The sequence below is a fragment of the Lycium barbarum genome, chromosome 1 (genome assembly GCF_019175385.1).
Source record: "Lycium barbarum isolate Lr01 chromosome 1, ASM1917538v2, whole genome shotgun sequence".
Taxonomy (NCBI): domain Eukaryota; kingdom Viridiplantae; phylum Streptophyta; class Magnoliopsida; order Solanales; family Solanaceae; genus Lycium; species Lycium barbarum.
In genome coordinates this window covers 2,758,094-2,765,623 of record NC_083337.1, presented here as the reverse complement: position 1 = coordinate 2,765,623, position 7,530 = coordinate 2,758,094, and the positions used below count along the sequence as shown (strand labels likewise).

The following is a 7,530-nucleotide window of genomic DNA, read 5'->3' as shown; positions in this document are numbered from 1 at the left end:
CATAAAACTATTAGATTTCATGTCACACTAATTAAGGGAAAAGACAATTTAAATTCTTTGAGAAAAACATGGGAGGTGAGGGATTAAGTGAGTCCGGAACCAAAATACCCCCAAAAATCCACTTTGAACCAAAATACCCCAACAAAAAAAAAAGTTGCAAAACTACCTTTAGCGCAGTAATTTACTGCGCTAAAGCTGTTCACGGAGACGGAGCCGTTAACTGCTTTAGCGCAGTATTTTACTGAATTATAGAAGCAGTTAAAAAAAAATCTATAACGCAGTAAAATACTGCGTTATAGAAACAGTACCAAAAAAATAATAATCTATAACGCAGTAAAATACTGCGTTATAGAAACTGTACAAAAAACAAATGGCCAACTTTATTTTTTGCAACACTTAGTGTTATTTTCCATACTTTGACCAATGATTAGTCGTGTGTCAAGACTCCGAAACGTCAATATTTTATATAGAACCTGATATTGTTTTCTGCGTACAATAATGTAGGCTCAATACATCAAGGATACGTAAACGTTCGGATCGTCATTTTAGGGGTTGAAAAGGTGCCCAAAGTAAGTTTTGTTTGTAAACTTTAGGTTTAAGTGTTCTATATACATAGACGTTCATTTTTGTTTGAAGACTTGTTGTCATTAGCTTAAGGTTTTTTATTTTTAGGGTTTAGATTTATTGAAAATAAAGTCGTTGCCAAAAGGTTTTTAACTGCAACAATTTTTTTTTTGTTTTTTTGTATAGCGCAGTAAAACAGTACCAAAAAAAAAAAAAAAAAATTGGCCAACTTTTTTTTTTGCAACACTTAGTGTGTTTTTGTATACTTTGACCAACGATTAGTCGTATGTCAAGACTCCGAAACGTCAATATTTTATATAGAACCTGATATTTTTTTTCTGCGTACAATAATGTAGGCTCAATACATAAAGGATACATATACATTCGGATCGTCATTTTAGGGGTTGAAAAGGTGCCCGAAGTAAGTTTTGTTTGAAAAAACTTAGTGTTTGACTGTAAGGTTATTTTAGTCAACTTTATATGTCGAGAAAATTAGTCAGCTTTATTTTCAAAAATTGAAACCGCAGAAGTGAAATTGACATTCACAGCTACATTACCCCGGGATTTTTACGTTGAAATTTATTGCGTATCATCATCTTATAAGTAAATAAAACTGAAAATTTCACGCCAATTTGGGGGAAAATTGAAATTGAATGGGATAAAAGGTGTTTTTTTTAAATCGGCGGTTTGTCCGCATAGATCTCGAAAAAATATGCAAGTTCAAAAAAAAAAAACGCGTAAAACGGACGTCCGAGTGCAAAGTTATGACCATCTAAAGTTTGATGACTTTACAACTAGTTTTTCTCCCTATATTTTTTAGAATTATATTTATATTCAAAATAAAGTTATGTCTTGATTAAAAAATAACACGCTTAAATCAAAATCTTAAAAAATAAAACATCCTAAAGTTTCCAAACAAAACTTACTTCGGGTACCTTTTCAACCCCTAAAATGACTATCCGAACGTCTACGTATCCTTGATGTATTGAGCCTACATTATTGTACGTAGAAAAAATATCAGGTTCTATATAAAATATTGACGTTTCGGAGTCTTGACACACGACCAATCATTGGTCAAAGTATGGAAAAAACACTAAGTTTTTTCAAACAAAACTTACTTCGGGCACCTTTTCAACCCCTAAAATGACTATCCGAACGTCTACGTATCCTTGATGTATTGGGCCTACATTATTGTACGCAGAAAAAAATATCAGGTTCTATATAAAATATTGACGTTTCGGAGTCTTCACACACGACTAATCATTGATCAAAGTATGAAAAAAACACTAAGTTTTTTCAAACAAAACTTACTTCGGGCACCTTTTTAACCCCTAAAATGACGATCCGAACGTCTACGTATCCTTGATGTATTGGGCCTACATTATTGTACGCAGAAACAAATATCAGGTTCTATATAAAATATTGACGTTTCGGAGTCTTCACACACGACTAATCATTGGTCAAAGTATGGAAAAAAACACTAAGTGTTGCAAAAAATAAAGTTGGCCAATTTTTTTTTGTTGGTACTGTTTCTATAACGCAGTATTTTACTGCGTTATAGATTTTTTTTTTTTAACTGCTTCTATAACGCAGTAAAATACTGCGCTAAAGCAGTTAACGGCTCCGTCTCCGTGAACTGCTTTAGCTCAGCAAATTACTGCGCTAAAGGTAGTTTTGTAACTTTTTTTTTGTTGAGATATTTTGGTTCAAAGTGATTTTTTTAGGGGCATTTTAGTTCCGGACCAGGGATTAAGTTGGGCTGGATTGTGTGGAGAAAGATTGTGGTGATGGAGAATGACATACGCAGAGGGCACTTTAGTACAGTAAAGTATATATACACACATAAACTACATAAGATTCTCTGAGGTCCAATCACAGTGCTCTATATTTTGTGAAATGACCGAACTCTCCCTAAAAAGCCAAGCAAGCATGTTGACCTACTGTATGCTTATTCCCTCTTATCTTATAAGATATAGTAGAATATATGTCATTACTCCGTAGGTATATATTGTCCTTTGGCAATGAAGTATGATTATATCGTCACAAATCGTGAGATGCATTGGTACGTACGATGTGTGATTGTGACTTCGTTTTAAGAAACTCAAAAGGTATACATGGCGCACACCATCGACTAAAAACAAAAAGGGTGAATATTTAGTTGATTTTTTTTTTGTCTTTCTTGGAGTCAAATGGCCTAAAAGAATTTTGTCTTAAAGTGTTGATGACCTCATTAAGAGCCCGTTTGGATTGACTTATAAGTTGCTTATAAGTAACTTATAAGCTGTTTTCAGCTTTTTTTAGTGTTTGGCTGGTCAGCTTAAAGTCATTTTGTGCTTAAAATAAGCTCAAAAAAATAATTGGGTCCATTTGACTTAACTTATCTAAAACAACTTATAAGCTGAAAACAGCTTATAAGCCAAAAAAAATAAGTTAGACTACCCCACCTTATATATCAAATAACTGATACTGTAACAAATTTTTTGCTCTTTGTACTTGACTATAAAGTATCTTCCTTTCAGCTATGTTACATGAATCCTCAGCTGAATCAATATACCTGTACTGATTGGGTTGATGTGGTGTTAGTATTTCATACGGATCCTTCAACATGCACTAAATTAGCAAAACACTAGACGTGCGGCTTACACATACCTGTATCAGAGACATACTGAACAAATCCATGAAACAAAATGTTCCCACTCTTGCCAAACTGATGATGTACTTTGGATATTACATTTCTTGGCCGATTCTTGTACATGGAAAAAACTATGGTTGGCCAATATCAAACAACTTCATGAAAAAAATAAAGATAAAAAGAAGAAGACACTTAATCAAAGTAAAAGAACTTATTAAGTAAAACAGTAAATCAAACACTGTTGAAGGATTCATTTAGTGTTGAACTAAATACTCGTACATGTAGATTCATTCAGCTGATGCAATTCAGGTGTTATTCCTAGTTTTGCAAGTTCAATACCTTCCTTATCTTTCAGGTCCGTTTCATAATAAATGTGTAAATATAAATAATCTTAATTTTCTATATATATTTCATGAGATTTAAGAAATCTTTGTCAGTCAGTTGTTAGAAATGCTATCTTAGAGTGGTTTGTTTCGGACAGAGCTGCATTTATGCTGTTTTTTCTGAAATAATCTTAACATTTCAGCTCTTTTTTGCTGTTTTCTGCTGTTTTTCTGCTGTTTTTTGCTGTTTTTCTGCTCTTTGTTTTTTGCTGTTTTTCTGCTCATTTTTGCTGCTGTTTTTTGCTGTTTTTCTGCTGTTTTTCAAACAGTGCTGTTTTTTTTGGGTTGCTGTTTTTCTGAAGCTTTAAGAGATTCCAACCATTCCAAAGTGACACCATGATTAACCACTTGAAAAAAACCAAGTGTTGAGGCATTTGCTAAGATGAGTTTTCATTACACATAACAAACATACAAGATGTGTTTAATACAAGATGTTCAAAGCAAACATAGTAATATCTCCCATATTTCATTTTTACTCGTGGCTTATTTGGATATGAAATTAGTTGTTAATCTTGATTTATTTGTAGACGCTCGAGAGGGGTCAGGAAGTACCTCAAGATGAAGTCTTCAAGATTACTCACACGAGGAAGGCGAAGAACGCCGATGGTACGGACCAATGGATTGAGCCTAGGGCTCAGCAAACCTATGTAATTCACTAGCTAATAATAATAACTACGTTTGTTTGAACTAAATTTGCCTACTAACATTGCATCCTTCAATTTCAGACCGAGTTTCAACAACACAAGTTGGAATATTGTGCCAGTCAGCCAGCCTGGACGTCGATGACCAACGAGATAATTGCTTAGCAGTGGATGGAGAAGGTAGCTCCCCCGACAAGGTATGAGACAGTTTATGGGATGCCTAATCGAGCATGTCGTCAATTTCCGTCGTTCTTTCAAGGCGTAGGTGCTACTTCTGAAGGGGCAGTGGATCCTAAGGAGTACCAAGAAATGAAGCTGAAAGTTAGTCAACTAACAAGTACACTTAGTTTCACGGAGGCAAGGATGTTGCATATGCAGTCCCAAATTGACCGCTTACTCAACTCGGGGACCTCTCATATTCCCCCGTGTCCCGGGGATGCTCGTAGGTCACAACCCAGTAGACGACGTAGGTCACAAGACAACGTAGTTCATGCTCTTATTGATGAGGATAGTGGGGAGGAATCGGATCATGTATCTAACACCCAACGTTGACTTTATTGATTCGTATACTTTTGGATTGTAATATTGCTATGTTTTCTTGGATATGTATATTTTTTTTTATGATAGTTTTAATTCGAATTAGATGTACTTTTGAATGTGAATTAGATTGTAGGTAGTAGTTTGTGGATGTTTAACTTTACGATGTTTAAGTGTTTGAATGTAGAAAGTAGTTTATGGTTGTTTAACTTTACGATGTTTAAGTGTTTGAATGTAGTTTTAAGGATATTTAGAAGTACTTTAAATTGAAACTTGAGGTTGAATTTGATTTTAGAATGTAAAGTTTATGATTGTAGAAGTACTTTGATGAATTGGGCGTGTTGATGAATTGCATTGTTGATTTGGTTGATGAGTGTGATTGGCAGGTGGGTTGCTGTAAAAGCAGCTGATTTCTGGAAAAACAAATTCAGATTTTTGACCTCATGAGGTCGAATAGTCACCCAGATATTGATAATTTTCGACCTCATGAGGTCGAAATTGTACTCAGAAATCATAATTTCGACCGCACGAGGTCGAAAATCTGGGCACAATTTTGAATTTCGACCTCATGAGGTCGAAATCTGGCAACAATATTGCTAAATTTCGACCTCATGCGGTCGAAATTATGATTTTTTTTATTTTTATTTTCTATCGTATTTCGACCACAGGAGGTCGAAAATTTTAAATAATATTTTCGACCGCGTGCGGTCAAAATTATTTATTAATATTTAAATAAAAATAATTTTTTCGACCTCATGTGGTCGATTTTTTATTTTTTTTTTAAATTTAGGTAGAAAACTTATTTCGACCGCGTGTGGTCGAAAATTTTCGACCACGTGAGGTCAAAAAAAATTCACCATACCTGTTAGCGATCATGCCTTGCGGTCGAAATTTTGATCGAAAATTGGCCTTTTTCAACCGCGTGTGGTCGAAAATTTTGATCGAATTTCACTGTTTTTTTAGTAGTGATAAGCCCATCCAAACAGGCTCTAAGTGGTATATCTTCATTTTCGCCCCTCATACTTGTGTTAATTGATGCCCCTTCTTAATTAAATATAATGAAATTAAGGACCATAATGGCCTATATAAACCTAAACATCCCAACAAGCCTCTACAATTTCATGCAATTGCCTTAGAGCTAGCTCATTACAAGTTTTTTTTTTTTATTTGGCAAACCTTATCTTCAAGAATGGCTAGTTTTAGGTTTTGGTTTTGCTTAATTCTTTTCTTGCTTTCATGTCCTCGCTCTAAAAGCCGTCCACTCGAGCCATCTTCACAAAAGAGAAGGGAGACAATGATGGAAACTGCCCGAGAGATTATAAAAGAAAGATTGAGACATGCAATCAAGTACGATGTGGACTGGTATAGTCCTGGAGGACCTGACCCTAAACATCATTAGGGTAGTTTTTCTTTTTAGTATGTTCTTGAAAAGAACAACGGTTTTACTATTTTGTTACATGCATGATTAACTTTAAAATTTTCATTTTCCCCTTAATATCATGCTTTGACAACTATTGAAATGTGACATGTTTAAGATCATAAGTTCTACGTATACTTTAGTACATGTGTCAAAATTCTGTTTTCCTTTCTTATAAACTTGGCCTCAGCTTGCAAGTATGCTCTCCAACTTTGGGTGTGAACAAATAGACACTTCAACTTGTATAAAGTTGAACACGTAAACACAAATGCTGATGTGGCACATAAATTTTGGAGGTGCCACGTCAGTGCCATGTCAACATTTTTGTTTACGTGTCCAACTTTATACATGTTAAGGTACCTACTTGTGCACACCCAAAGTTGGAGGGCATACTTGCCGGCTGAGGCCAAATTTGAAGGTATGCTTATGTACGATGCCTTTTATAAATGTTGACGCAAGTGTCCTTTCAATATGCCAATGTGCATATACATGATGTATCTAAATATATATAAAAAAAATATAGATTCCATCCGTACCCACTTCTACTCCAACTGAGTGGAGTCGTATGCGTACGTTAAGCTATGAATATAAGGGTTAAAAACTACAATCTATATACAAAAAATACAGAATAAAAAGTCATTAAAAAAATTACTATCTTGGCATTAATGTAAAATCAAAATAGTTTTAACTTGAAGTATGTCGATGGACAATTCAAGGTGTAAGATCACATCAAAAACATGTAATGAACCTAGTAGATTTGGCTTAAACTTTGTATACGTATTAAAAGATTCATTAAATAAATACTACAAATAATTAATAAATTTTAAACTCTAAAAATTAGATGAGATGTTGTAAAATACGAAATCCCGACTCACAAAGTTAAAATTCTAAATCTGCCCGTGCATCGCCCATAGAGCGTCATTTAATAGCACTTGTTGGAAGTACAATACTTGTTGAGTTTTTTTTTTCTCAATCCATTGGACACTTAAGCTTTTCTTACAAGTAATTGGCAAAGAAAAATCACCTAGCAATTAATGGGATATGATAAAGCGACCTCTAATTAACCTCAGCATAAACGTTCACACACTTATTTTTAAGAGTATTTTGCAGTAGACCGGTAATCAACGTAAAATTATTCAATATATGATGAATTTTCATATATGATACAGAGATATAATATTTGTGGGGTTGAGATAAATTTTATCAAAAAATATATGATTAATTAGGATTCATATAATCGGCTTCGCCGATTTATTTAACATTGAAGCACCGTTATCGTTGTTGTTGTTAGGGAAAAGAATCTATAGCCAGCTTGGAAAAAATCCATAGCCATATTCAGGGGTGGAGCCAGCCCTC

At 34.2% G+C, this 7,530-nt stretch overlaps 1 long non-coding RNA gene across 1 annotated transcript; it reads left to right on the top strand.

Moving 5' to 3' along the window:
- The first annotated feature begins 3,883 nt into the window (after window positions 1-3,883).
- LOC132644335 (uncharacterized) lies at window positions 3,884-4,542 on the top strand. The gene is made up of 3 exons (XR_009583870.1): window positions 3,884-4,028; window positions 4,107-4,226; window positions 4,305-4,542. It is a non-coding gene; the product is annotated as an uncharacterized LOC132644335 (long non-coding RNA).
- The last annotated feature ends 2,988 nt before the right edge of the window (window positions 4,543-7,530 follow it).